Raw genomic sequence first — 15546 nt, 5'->3', positions numbered from 1 at the left:
GTCTTTGGACTGCGTCACATGAAATGCACCCACAATCCGGAACGCATTTTATTTGATGTTTTGAGATTTGGATTTGGGTCGCATGAAATGCACACCCGAGCTTAAGAAAGTAAATTATTAAACACGCGCCTAAAGAGACTATCGCGTTATTATTTTTTGCGGAGGCCGCGAAATTCGCTAAACGACCCTCCTGAATTCTAAGTAATTTTATTTACTGAGGGCCCCGCAATTTGTATTTTTATTCGGCGAGGCTCATCTCATTCTTATTTTTTTTAAAAATTTGCAACGTCATGGAAATGCATCTCGGGCCACGTCACAATCAATGCGCCCGTGACTAGAGACATATTTTCGACTTCGTTGAGATTTGGATTTGGGTCACATAAATGCGCACCCGAGTTTAGGGAGATAACATTATTAAAGGCGCGCCTAAAGCAACTAGCGCATTATTATATTGGGTAGGGCCGTGAATTTGCTAAACGACCCATCCCGGAATCTAAGTATTTAATACATATATTTTGTGAGGGCCCCGCAATTTGTCCCTTTTATTTGGCGAGGCTCGTCTCATTTTTATTTTAAAGGGTAAACCTACAACGACTATATTTTCTATTAAGTTCGTTTCTAAAAAAAAGAAATCCTAATTTATTAATCGAACAATGGAAGCTAGTAGGATACACGGCTAATGAAGAGTATCTCAAGCTTTGGCGAATTACAATTAAACATGAACCTACGTTTAGAACTAAAACCATATGATGGACAACTGAGTAATGACTAATAAAATTATAACAGAGCTTATTAAATCAATCCGACTACCCATTCGGCAAGCTAGTCACGAACATGAAAACTTTTGTACAACTTTCGTCTAGCATGCCCATTCGAGATAGCAATAACATAAGCACAAGACTAAAACTCGACGGATTTAAACAAAATCTTCAACATAACATGTATTCAAGCTCGGACACGATAGTAACCGATAGCAACCCAAACAAAGATTAGAAAACGAACCTCTAGTGATAAACACTGCTGGGGATTTACAACTCATTCATCAAACCGAAATGGAGCCATAGTCGGCGAAATGACGCAATGAGACCAACGAACTGGAACCTCAACTCGGCACTCGAGCGGACTTCAAACGGGAAACCATGGAAACAGTCGTCACAGCTCAAACGGAATAGCTCGCGCTAAAACTCGAACTCGAACGGACTGAGCATGAAACACGGCTACCACTGGTTTTCCCAGGTGACTCTTTGAACGCGAGAGGGAAGGTGCGACTGGTTTGGTGGTTTATGGGTAGGGTTTTTCTGGTTAGTTGTGGGGTTCGATGGGTAGCTGGGAGGTTGACGACGACGAGGGAGATGGTGTCGATGGAGGAAGCTGGTCGCGGGGGTGGCGATGCAGCGAGCAGCAGCTCGACGGAGCTGGTACGTGGGGGGTTACCGGTGGTTTTGGACGCGAGGGTTTTGCGTGGTTTTTGGTCTGGTGGACTGTGGGGTTGCGGGCAGCATGGTGGTGGTGTTGAGGCGGAGAGGGAGCTGGGGGAAGGTGACGGGGGTCCGGTGCTCGGGGTGGTGGTCGTGAGGGTTTCTGTTCCTTCTTCTCAAAGAAGAAGGTGCACAGTACTTTTTCCAAAAAGTTTTCAAAATCTTTCAGTAGGGTTTTTTCCTGGTTTTACCGTAGGGTCTCTTTTGTTTCTTCAGCAAAGAAGAAGACGAGGCTACAGTCCTTTTTTCAAAAAAATTCCCAGTCCCCTCCGTTGGTCCCCCCTATCCTTTTATGCTTTTGTCCGTGTTTTGCACTGGGTTTTGCCCAGAAAAATGAGCCCCACGCGTGGTGGGGTTCGATACTTATGTCCCCCACGCGTGGTGGGGTTCCCCATGTGTCCTGGACACGGTTTATTATGGGCTAGGTCCGAAATTAGGCCTAAAACCGGGTAGTTTGAACCCGAATATTATTCTTTTGCCCGGACCCGAGAAATAGGAAAACGTTGCTTAACTAGTCCTATGTAAACAAAATAACTACCAAAAATAAGACTAGTATTTAAACAAAACTATATCCTTTTTTTTAAATATTTTTCAAGATTTAAAATAGCTACTAAATATTAATAAAACTATTTTTGTAATTTTTGTTTTTAAATATTAAGATAAAATATGAGGTAATATTTTTTGTATTTTTCCAAATTAAAATGACTACAAAACCTTAATTATATATTTTTTTTGTAATTTTCGAAATTATATAAAGTACCAAAATAAAGTGCAATTTTTGTATTTTTTCAAGTTTATGAGAGATACATAAACTAAAATTTATATATATATTTTTTTGAAATTTTTCTTTTTGCAACGAAATAAAGTAAAATAGTCAAAATAGCTATACTAGTCCTAAATTAGATATTTAAGCTCAAGAACGTAAAAATTCCCGGGGAGGGTCAAAAATCACGTGCTTACAATACAGATGAGTCATTATATGGTGCTGATGAGGATATTATTGGAGAGACAAGTGACCTAGAACCTGAAGTTGTTGCCGCTAGACAGGCTAAAGTGAATGAAAAGAGTAGTAAATTAAGATCTATTGAAGTTAATACTGATGAGATACCTAGTGGGCCTGTAGGTATAGACCCTGGTTTTGAAGACATGTATAAAGATAGGGGTTTCAAATATGCTGGAAAGTTGGGAGGGTGTGAGCAATATCTAGACAGTTCAGATCCAGGTAGTGAGGATACAGATGATGAAGTAGTTGATGAAGATGGGGTGCATAACTCTCAACCAAGAAGATACAACAGTAGGGTATACTTTGATCCTGCTTGCAAGAAAATTTGTTTCCAGTTGGAAATGGTTTTTTAAAGTGTTAAGCAGTTCAGAATTGATTTGCAGGATTATGTTGTACAAAGAAGAGTTCAAATTAAGTTGAAGCCTAATGAGCAACATAGGGTTAGGGCAAAATGTGTGAACTCAAAAAGATGTAGATTGGCATATTTTGGGAAGTTTGGAGGGACACACAGAGAATTTCATTGTCAGCAGCTACTACCTATTCATAAGTGTTTCAGAGCAACCAGAAACAAGATGGCTAATACAGCATGGGTAGCTAAATATTTCAAGGACAACATTATCAATCAACCTGACATAAAGCTTAGGAAGTTGCAGGATTTGATTAGGATAAAGTATGGTGTGTATGTGGAAAAATTCATATGTGTCAGGTCTAAACATCAGGTCATGGGTAAGTATCTGGGTGATTACAAGTAGGAGTTTGCTAAAATATATGATTATGCTGACATGCTCAGGTCTACAAACCTGACAATATTGTTGTTGTGAAGACTTTAAAGGAGACAATACCTGGTAAAGAGGTATTTTTGGGGATCTATATTTGTCTACATGCTTGCAAAGTAGGTTGGTTGGAAGGATGTAGAAATGTTATTGGCTTTGATGGATCATTTTTGAAGGGTGTGTGTAAAGGTGAGCTACTATCATGTATTGGTAAAGATGGTAACAACCAAATGTACCATGTTGCCTGGGCAGTGGTTGAAAAAGAGACAAAGAACACATGATCATGATTTTTAAGGTGCCTGATGCATGATTTGCAGCTCACAAAATCCCAAGGTGAAGGGCTGACCATCATTTCTGATATGCAGGAGGTATATATTTTACCCCCATTCTTCCTGTAATTACTTTATATATGTTTCTGATATTCTAACTCTTTTTTTTGTTGCTTAAGGGACTTGTTCAATTTGTGGCTGACTTGATGCCAAATACTGAGCACAGAATGTGTGCAAGACACATATGGAGCAACTGGAAACAAAAGTAGAAAGGTGAGGAAAGAAGGAAGAAGTTCTGGACATGTGCAAGGTCTTCATTTAAAGCATATCTGAAGGCTAAGATAGATGAGTTGGCAGAATTGGGTGATAGTAAGATCATTGAGGATTTACTAAGATACCCCAAACAATGCTGGTGTAGAGCATTCTTTAAAGATTGGAGTAAATGTAATTCTGTGGAGAACAACATGTGTTAGACTTTTAACAGTTGGATCCTATCTGCTAGGCACAAGTTTATCATAACTATGTTAGAAGAGATTAGAGTGAAGGTGATGGAGAGGATGACTACCATGAGAGAATTTGCAACAAGGTAGATTTCTTATGTATCTCCTATGGCAATGGAGTACATAGAGGAACAATCTCAATATGCAGCTAAGCATGAATTTAAATGGAATGGGGATACTGGGTATGAGATATAACATGGGCTTTACAAACATATTGTTGACTTTTCCAACAATACATGCACATGCAGATCATGGCAGATCAAAGGAATACCATACTCCCATGCAATATGTGCAATGTTTTTTAAGAGATTTAAGCCTGCTGACTATGTTGTTCACTAGTACAGGAAAGAAACATACCTGAAGGCTTTCAGTTGTTACATGCAGCCATTAACCAACATGGAAATGTGGCCATCAACTCATAATCCCACTGTTGAGCCTCCTGTAATTACTAAGATGCCTGGTAGACCTAAGAAAAAATAGAAAAAGCTCAAGATGAACCTAAAAAAAAGTTTGGTAAGAAATTAAGGAAAGAGACACCAATGACATGCTCTAATTGTAAGATAGTAGGCCATAACAAGAAGGGGTGTCCTATCCTGGTAAATGATCAGATAATGCATTCATTTTGTTTCTGATAGTGACTTGTATTTTGGTTGGTTGTATAACTCATTTTATTTTTTGGAAATTTCAGAAAGGACAAGGATCTGGAACTGCAAGTACCAAAAATGCTAATGCTACTCAACCATCTCAGGCTGCTCAAAGAACAATACAACCATCAACTGCTGCAAGTGATTCTGGAACTATTACTACCAGAATTACTCAACCATCAGCTGCTGCTAGTGGATTTGGAACTGCTGCTAGTGGATCAGGAATTGTTGCTACCAGAAACACTCAACCATCAGTTGTTGCAAGTGCATCTGTAAGTATTCATTTTTTGCTTTAGCTAAGCTATATTAGGACCATGATTTTTAAATTATTAGATACTACTTTATATTATATCAAGATACTAGAAGTATGAGATCAAGGACTTCTGAGGATATTCTATCTAGTATTAGAGGAAGGCCAAGAGCTACTGGACTTCGAGGAAGGCCAAAAACTACTGGATTTGGTATTTTGTTTAAGGAACAATGATAGAAAGGATATGTGATTTGGATTTGGATTTTTATTTAGATATTAGTAGCTTGGGTGCTAATTTGACTTCCTATGCAGTGTGGATCAAGAGATAAGATACTTTCTGCTCCTATAAAAATAGTGGACGTTGGGCAGACCAATATTGATCTTGGATACAGTGCACCTGGACTAAGGTGGCAATGAAGAAATACTATAACACAAAGGCAACTTCAACAATAGTTGAGGAGAAGACAAACTCCAGCAACCCTTAGCCAACCTCAAGTCCATTCCTCATCTCAGCCAACCCAGTCTCCATGTCCAAACTTGAGCCAATCTCAGCAAAACATCAACCAATCTCAACCATAATGATCTGATGAATATTTGTTTTTGTGATAACTTAAGTCTGTTAGTTGCAAAACTCAAATTTGTAGGTTAACTATGGATGTTTAACTATGACTTTTATTTTGGCACAATGTTTAAACTGTTTCTGCTACTGGACAACTTTCAGTAACTAATTCTGTCAACCAAGAAGGCTGATCGAACTTGGTAGTTTATATGTCTGCTTGTTTATGTCAGAATTGCTTTTCATTCCACAAAAAACACATCATACATTTTTGTCATTATCATTGTACATGGGGTTATGAATACACTGATTAGTGCTAACTACAATAAGAAGAAAATTACAATTATTAGTGTTAATATAAAAACTAAAGTTATAATGATCTTCACCCTCTTCCTACGCTGTAGTCTATCTATCTCTCTAATTCTTGATAACAGACCTGAAATCACTTGTTTATAGTGACCAGGAAGAGGTGGATCAAACCACCTAAAACAATTACAAGAATTATTTCGGCCATAATTTGAGCACCCATAAAACCTTCTTCCTGGATTTGTTGGCTTCCAAGTGATGCAAAACTTAGTTTCAACTCCACAATGACAAAATACAGGACTTTGCATCATTTTCACGATCTGGAAAAAGAAAAAAATTAATTAAAGCTTCAGATTTTAGAAAAAAATGAAGGAATGGAGCTATAAATTCTATATAATAGAGGGATAATGTATTTTACAATGAATGTAAAAGAACCCACTTAAATAGACACAATTTTTTACCGCTGGGCATTGGGAAAAGGGCTTTCATGCTCGTAAACATCATGTTCCTCACACAGAAGGATGATTAGGACCAACTAACGCCACATGGACATGGTCAAAGGTCAAATATATTTATTAGTTCAGGGAATCATGAGTTCGAGTGTTCAAATGGGAAAATCCAAAGTTCGTGTATCTACTTTCAAAAGTCCTACAAGTCTAAGTGGCCAGGAGGCCATTTTTGTCTTGTATTAGAACACAATTTGTGAAAATATGTAAGAAATTAAAAAGGTATATTAGCTATAAAAAATGAATATATTGATCAACTAAATAAAAGGTTGATTGCAAAATTTTATGGTAAAAATGTGATGACCGAAAGGCCATCTTATGTTTTAGAACTCAATTCTACGCTTTTAAGCCTTAAAAATCTTATTTTTACCCTCCTCAATTTGTGTGAACAATCCAAACGTGTTTCCCAAAAACTTTTATGCTAAAAGTTGATAAAAATAAGAAATTTTGCTTAAAATTTTTTATTTCAGTTGACTTCGGTCAATATTTTTGGTAAACGGACCCGAATTCATATTTTGACGGTCCTAGTAGGTTCGTATCGAGATTTGGGACTTGTACATATGCCCGAAATTAAAATCGGAAGTCCCTAGCCCGAGATATCAGACTTTGTCGAAATTTGAAAGTTAAAGGCTTAATAAAATGGAAATGTTTGACCAAGGTTTGACTTTTTGGATATCAGTTCCGTATTTTAGTTTTGATAGGTTCAATACCATATTTATGACTTGTATGTGAAATTTGGTGAGAAACGGAATTGGTTTGACGCGATTCGGACGTCCGGTTGAGAAATTAGGAGTTTCAAAGTTTTCTTGAAATTTCATTTGATTTGGTACTAACTTTGTAGTTCTAGGTGTTATTTTGGCAATTTGATCGCGTGAGCAAGTTCGTATAATATTTTGAGATTTGCGTGCATGTTTGGTTTGGAGCCCCGAGGGCTCGGGTGAGTTTCGGATAGGCTACAGAGTGAAATTAAGACTTAGAACACTGTTGGTGCATCAGATTTTTGTTGCAGGCCTCAGACCTCGCAAATACGAGGTCAAGCCTCGCATTTGTGACCACTGTGGGTTTGCATTTGCGATTCACTCATCGCATTTGCAAAGAGTGGCTGGGAAGGCCAGCATTCGCATTTGCGAACAATACCTCGCATTTGCAAACTGGGACGTGGAAAGGCAGTGATCGCATTTGCGATCATATGGTCACATTTGCGGAAAGGGTCATGCTCGCATTTGCGAGATTTCCTTCGCATTTGCAATACTAGCAGGAATGGGGAGACCATCGCATTTGCAATTGGTTCTTTGCATTTGCGGGGTTCGGAGTTGCAAATGCGATACCTGCAATTGATCAAAATAACTTTTGGACGGGATTTTTCTCCCATTCTTCAAATTTTCAAAAACTTAAAACACAAGAGGCAATTGTCTAGAGAACTTTTCTTCCCCAAATCATAAGAAAGTGATTCTAAACTAGTTTCTTTCAATCTTTCACTACATTTTACAAGATTTCAACCTAAAATCTAAGGTTTTCATGGTGAAATTGGGGATTTTTTGGTAGAAACTAGGGATTTAAAAAATTGAGGATTTAGACCTCAATTTAAGGTCGGATTCCAAAACCAATTATATATCCGGGCTAGAGGGTGAAGAGTAATCGGGTTTTGGTTTGAATTTAGGGTTTAGACCCAGCGGGCCCGGGTATTGACTTTTTCAAAAATGGCCTAAATTGAATCCTTTGCTATCATGGGTAGTTCCTAAGACTTAAATTGAATTGTTTGGTTAGTAAATTGCTAGATTCTATTAGTTCGGCGACTTGTGTGAAGGGAAAAGTGGTGGTTGAGCTTTGAGTTTGGCTGTTGGAGTGAGGTAGTGTCATGGTTAACCTTGGCTTGAGGGATTATGTATTATTTGCCTATGTGTTACGTGTTTGAATGTTAGGTACAATGTATAGGTAATGTGACGAGTACCTGTGTGTTGTTGTCGAGTCATAGCATGTGAGTGGGTCCTATTCTTGTGATTGTTGCTTTCCTTGATCATGTTATCCATGTTTAAACTAGCTACTTGTTATGTTGAACACTCTTATCATGTTTACGAACCTTGGTATTGATCGAGTATTTACTCAAAGTTGAGGTTGATATTGTGGAATCAAATGTTGAAATAAGACTTGTTATTGTCATTTCTATCTCTCTGCCATTATTGTTCCTTGTTTCGGTGAGGGAGAGTGTTTGTCACGACCCGGATTTTTCACCCTCGGGAGTCGTGATGGAGCCTACTAATGTGAGCTAGGCAAGCCAATCCTTAACAGCTTACTTCATTAACAAGTCACTTCTTTTAACGATTATCAGTGATAGCAAGTAAACATCGGAATTTAATAAATGTACGAAAGACTTAAATTAAAGAAACTGAACAATAATACGGAAATCAACATATGCCTCTACCCAAGAACTGGTGTCACATTACTCACGAACTTCTAAGAGTACTAAATACAACCGTTTGAAAGAAAAATATAAACTGTTTGTCTCGAATACATGAGATAACACACTGAAATAAAGATAGAGGAGACGTCGGGCCTACGGACGCTTGCAAGGCTACCTCGGTGTCTCATTAGACTGAAAGCTGGCTCCGCGCTACTGCTGCTTTCCAAGACCTGGATCTGTGCAAAAGAGCATAGAGTGTAGTATCAACACAACCGACCCTATGTGCTGGTAAGTGTCTGGCCTAACCCCGGCGAGGTAGTGACGAGGCTAAGACCAGACTCCAGATAAACCTGTGCAGTATATACTATATGGCGGAAAAGAAAACTGGTAATAAGCAATCAAAGCTGGGAAAGGGAAACATGCTCCGGGGTAGTAGATAAAACAGAATATCAAAGAATAGTAAGGAAACTACAATTTAACTTCTAACACGGATAAAGAGAAATAAGGCAACTTTCACTTTCAGTTTCATCTTGCTACAGGTGTGCAACCCGATCCCATTTCTCATATCTCGTGGTAGGCATACCACCCGCTCCCATTTCAGTATATCTCGTGGTAGGCGTATCACCCGCTCCCATTTTATTATATCTCGTGGTAGGCGTACCACCCGCTCCCATTTTATTATATCTCATGGTAGGCGTATCACCCGCTCCCATTTCATTATATCTTGTGGTAGGGAACACAAGATATATCTCATCACACAATCACAAGAAATCCCGGCAAGGGAACATAAATAATATAATAACTTCCCGGCAAGGGAACACAATAATGTTATAATTTTCCCAGAAAGAGAACAACAATATTGAATTAGTCATCCCGGTAAGGGAGAATCAGCTATAACTAACCTCAACTCAACTTGTACTCAGTTCAATTATTGAAAATGCTCAATCATAAAAGATCATTAAGTAAAGCACCCAAGTGTCATTTAAGAACACAACAACTTTCAATTTAAGACTCACGGTCATGCTTGACACCAACGTATAGATACTCGTCACCATGCCTATACGTCGTACTCAACAAGAAGCAAGTAGCAAGTATGACTCAACTCCTAATCCCTCAAGCTAGGGTTAGACCAAACACTTACCTCGATGCCTTGATCACCACTCAAGTCTCAACTATAGCTTTACCCCTTGATTCTACCACCAATCCGCTCGAATCTAGTCACAAGTTACTTAATTACATCAATAAGTGCTAAATGAAGCAACCCCAATGCATGAAAATGAGTTTTCTAAAGTTTTACCTAAAAGTCAGAAATCACCCCCTGAGCCCACGTGGCCGAAACCCGAGGTTCGGACCAAAACCCTATTACCCATTCCCCTACGAATCCAAATATATAATTTGTTTTGAAATCGGACATCAAATTGAGGTCCAAATCCCCAGTTTTAGAAAACCTAGGTTCTACCCAAAACACCCAATTTCCCCCATGAAAGTCTTTGATTTGAAGTTGAAATCATGTTAAAAGATGTTAAGGAGTGAAGAAAATGAGTTAGAAATTACTTACCAATGTTTTGGAGAAGAAAGGTTGTTTGAAAAATCGTCTCTTATGTTTTGGGGTTTTGAAAAGTGAAAAATAACTGAAATTCCCGTTTATTTATACCCCTCTCAGACCCCCAGTGCGGACCGCATCAAATGGACCGCGATCGCACAGCCTCTACCGCGGACCGCACAAAGACGACCGCGGCCGCGCTGGCCCCTCCCTGAAGACCTGCAGTTCAGCACCCTGGGCGGACCGCACAAAGGCGACTGTGGCCGCACAGCCTCCACCGCGGACTGCACAAAGGCGACCGCGGACTTTGTACGACCGCGGCCGCGCTGGCCCCTCCGCAGTCGCACGCAATTTCTCGCGGACCGCACTAGAGGGTTCAGAGACTGCAACTTCCCGAACCTGCAACATCTGACTTTCTAAGCCTAAGGCATTCCGGAGCCCACTCAAAACTCACCCGAGCCCTCGAAACTCCAATCCAAGTATACACACAACCTCAAAAATATCCTACAAACATATTCGTGTACTCAAATGACCAAACTAACATCACGAGCATCGAATTAAACCTCGAGATCAATAAAATTTCTCAAAACTCTTTTAAACATTAAATTTCTCAATTAAGGTCCGGATCACGTCAAACGACGTCCGTTTTTAACCAAATTTCACAGGAATGACTCAAGTCATATATAAGACCTGTACCAAGTGCCGTAACCAAAATATGGGCCCGACACCATTGCTTTCTAATCCGTTTTCACTTCAAATTTCCTTAAACAATTTCTGAAAATAATTTCACTTAAAAAATTCATTTCTCGGGCTAGGGTCCTCGGATTCCAATTCCGGGCATACGCCCGAGTCCCATATTTTCCTACGGACCCTCCGGGACCGTCAAAACACGGGTACAGGTCCGTTTACCCAAAATATTGACCGAAGTCAAATTTATTCATTTTAAAGTCAAGACTTAACATTTTTCACAGAATTTCATATTTAAGCTTTCCGACTACGCACCCAGACTGCGCACGCAAATCGAAGCAACTCTAAATGAGGTTTTCAAGGCCTTGGAAGCACATAATGGGTAAGAAAACAGGTGATGACCCTTTGGGTCGTCACATTCTCCACCTTTAAAACAGTCGTTCGTCCTCGAACGGACAGAAGAAGGAAGTACCTGAGTTGGGGAATAAATGAGGATAACGGCTCCACATATCGAACTCGGACTCCCAAATCGATGCCTCAGGAGGCTGACCTCTCCACTGAACACGAACCGAAGGAAAACTTTTCGATCTCAACTGACAGACCTGCCGGTCTAGAATATCCATCGGCTCTTCCTCATAAGACAGGTCCTTGTCCAACTGGACAGTACTGAAATCTAACACGTGGGATGGATCTTCGTGATACTTCCAAAGCATGGACACATGAAATACTGGATGCATGGCTGATAAGCTAGGCGGAAATGCAAGTCTATAAGCCATCTCTCCCACTCGATCAAGAATCTCAAATGGACCAATGAACCTAGGGCTAAGCTTGCCCTTCTTCCCGAATCTCATCACTACTTCATAGGCGACACGGATCAATACCCGCTCACAAACCATAAAAGCCACATCTCGAACTTTGTAGTTTGCATAACTCTTTTGCCTGGATTGAGCCGTACGAAGCCTCTCCTGAATGATTCTGACCTTGTCCAAGGCCTCCTGAACCAGATCCGTACCTAACAACCGAGCCTCCCCCGGCTCAAACCATCCAACCGGAGATCGATATCGCCTACCATACAAAGCCTCATACGGAGCCATTTGGATACTCGACTGGTAGTTGTTGTTGTAGGCAAACTCTGCTAAAGGCAAAAACTGATCCCATGAACCTCCAAAATCAATGACACAAGTTCGGAGCATATCCTCCATAATCTGAATAGTCCGCTCAGACTGGCCGTCCATCTGGGGATGAAAGGCTGTACTCAACTCCACCTGAGTGCCCAACTCTCGCTGAACTGCTCTCCAGAAACGCGAGGTAAGATGTGTACCTCAGTCCGAAATGATAGACACATGCACACCATGAAGGTGAACAATCTCCCGGATATAGATCTCAGCAACCTCTCGGATGAATAGGAGACTACTACGGAATGAAATGCGCTAACTTGGTCAGCCTGTCAACAATGACCCAAACTGCGTCGAACTTCTTCTGAGTCAGCGGAAGTCCAGTAACGAAGTCCATAGTGATCCGCTTCTACTTCCACTCGGGAAGCTCAATCCTCTGAAACAATCCACTAGGCCTCTGATGCTCATACTTAACCTGCTGACAATTCAAACATCGAGCCACATATGCAACAATATCTTTCTTCATTCTATGCCACCAATAATACTGCCACAAATTCTGATACATCTTCGCGATGCCTGGATGAATAGAGTACCGGGAACTATGGGCCTCCTCTAAAATTAACTCTCAAATCCCATCCACATTAGGCACACAAACTCTCACCTGCAATCTCAAAACTCCATCATCATCTAAGGTAACCTGCTTGGCGCCTCCACGCTGCACCGTGTCTCCAAGGACACACAAATGGGGATCATCAAACTGTCGATCACTGATACGCTCCAATAATGAAGATTGAGCGACCGTGCAAGCTAATACTCAGCTAGGCTCAGAGATATCCAATCTCATAAATTGATTGGCCAAAGCATGAACATCCAACGCAAGCGGTCTCTCACCGACCAGAATATAAGCAAGACTGCCCATGTTGGCTGACTTTCTACTCAGAGCATCGGCCACCACGTTAGCCTTTCCCGGGTGATATAAGATAGTGATATCATAATCCTTCAACAACTCCAACCATCTCATCTGCCTCAAATTCAACTCCTTTTGCTTGAACAAATACTGAAGACTCTTTTGATCAGTGAACACCTCACATGCCACTCCATACAGATAATGCCTCCAAATCTTCAATGCGTGAACAATGGCTGCCAACTCTAAATCATGGACCAGATAGTTCTTCTCATAAATCTTCAACTGCCGCGAAGCATAGGCAATGACCTTGCCATCATGCATCAACACTGCACCAAGCCCAATACGGGAAGCATCACAATAAACTGTGTAAGGCCCTGAACCTGTGGGAAAAACCAACACCGGTGCGGTAGTCAGAGTTGTCTTGAGCTTCTAAAATCTCGCCTCACACTCGGTTGACCATCTGAACTGGGCACCCTTCTGGGTCAACTTAGTTATCGGGGCTACAATAGATGAGAACCCCTCTACAAACCGACGATAGTAGCTTGCCAATCCCAAGAAACTCCGAATCTCTGTAGCTGATGTTGGTCTAGGCCAGTTCTTGACTGCCTCAATCTTCTTCGGATCAACCTAAATACCATCTGCCGATACAACATGACCCAGAAATGCAACTAAACTCAGCCAGAACTCACATTTTGAGAACTTAACATATAACTGACTATCCTTCAGAGTCTGAAGAACCATTCTGAGATGCTGCTCGTGCTCCTCCTGGCTGCGGGAATATATCAAAATATCATCAATGAAGACTATCACGAACGAGTCCAAATAAGGCCTGAACACTCAGTTCATCAAATCCATAAAAGTCGTTGGGGCATTTGTCAACCCAAATGACATGACCAAGAACTCATAATGCCCGTACTGAGTGCGAAAAGTTGTATTAGGGACATCAGATGCCCTAATCCTCAACTAATGGTAGCTAGATCTCAAGTCGATCTTTGAAAATACCTTGGCACCCTGAAGTAGATCGAACAAATCATTGATCATCGGTAGTGGATACTTATTCTTAATGGTGACCTTGTTTAACTGTCGGTAATCAATGCACATTCTCATTGAACCATCCTTTTTCTTAACAAACAACACTAGCGCACCCCAAGGCGAAACACTAGGTCTAATGAAACCCTTCTCAAGTAAGTCCTGCAACTGCTCCTTCAACTCTTTCAACTCAGGCGGATCCATGCGATACGGCAGAATAGAAATGGGCTGAGTGCCCGGAGCCAAATCAATGCAAAAGTCAATATCCTCGTCGGGCGGCATACTCGGCAGGTCTGAAGGGAATACCTCAGGAAACTCACGAACCACGGGCACAAAATCAATAGAGGAAACCTCCGCACTAGAATCACGAACATAAGCTAAATAGGCCAAGCACCCCTTCTCGACCATATGCCGAGCCTTCACATAAGAAATGACGCTACGGGTAGAATGACTAGGAGTCCCTCTCCATTTTAAACGAGGCATACCTGGTAAAGCTAAGGTTACAGTCTTGGCGTGACAGTCCAAGATAGCATGGTAAGGTGATAGCCAGTTCATCCCCAGTATGACATCGAAATCGACCATGTTTAGAAGCAACAAATCCACACGAGTCTCAAGACCCCCAATCACAACTACACAAGCGCGATAGACTCGATCTACCACAATAGAATCATACACCGACGTAGACACATAAACAGGAATACTCAATGAATCACTAGGCATGACCAGATACGGTGCAAAATAAGATGACACATACGAGTATGTAGACCCTGGATCAAATAACACTGAAGCATCTCTATCACAAACTAGAACCGTACGTGCAATAACTACATCTGAAGCCTCAACCTCGGGACTGGCTGGGAGAGCATAACATCGAGGCTAGGCCCCACCACCTTGAACTACCTCTATAGGATGGCCTGCTGCTGGTTGGCCTCCACCTCTGGCGGCCAGAGCTCTACCCTAGGACCTTTACCTCTATCTCTAGTACCTCTACCCCACCTCTAGCTGGCTGGGCGGGCTATGGAACATCTGGTGCTTGAACCATACCACGGGAACCCTGATGCAGAGAACTGCTCGAAGCCCGAGGGCAATACCTAGCAATGTACCTCATGTCGCCACAAGTAAAACAAGCCCTCGGCTATTAGGGCTAATGACCTTGAAAACTCTGAAGCAGCGGTGCACTGATAGGTGCTGGTGGTGCACTGAAGGACTGCTGATCAGAATACTGAATCGGAGGACCACGGCCACCTGAAGCACCGTGAAAAGCCTGAAGAGCTGACTGAAAGGGCCTAGGAGGATGGCCTCTACCATATGAATCTCTACCTCCAAACGAGGTACCACTGAATCTGCCTGTATGACCGGACCTCTTATCCCACCCCTGACCACCTCCCTACGACAGAACCATCTCAACTCTGTGGGCCACATTGGCCACCTCTTGAAAAGTGATCTCACTCCCAGCCTCCTTGGCCATCTGAAGACGAATCGGCTAAATAAGACCGTCTATAAACCTCCTCACCCTCTCTCTCTCGGTAAGAAGTATGACAAGAGCATGGCGAGCTAAGTCGATGAACCTGGTCTCATA

Source organism: Nicotiana tabacum, chromosome 5 (assembly GCF_000715075.1).
Source record: "Nicotiana tabacum cultivar K326 chromosome 5, ASM71507v2, whole genome shotgun sequence".
Taxonomy (NCBI): domain Eukaryota; kingdom Viridiplantae; phylum Streptophyta; class Magnoliopsida; order Solanales; family Solanaceae; genus Nicotiana; species Nicotiana tabacum.
The sequence above is the reverse complement of the archived record's forward strand: the minus strand, read 5'-3'. Positions refer to the sequence as shown.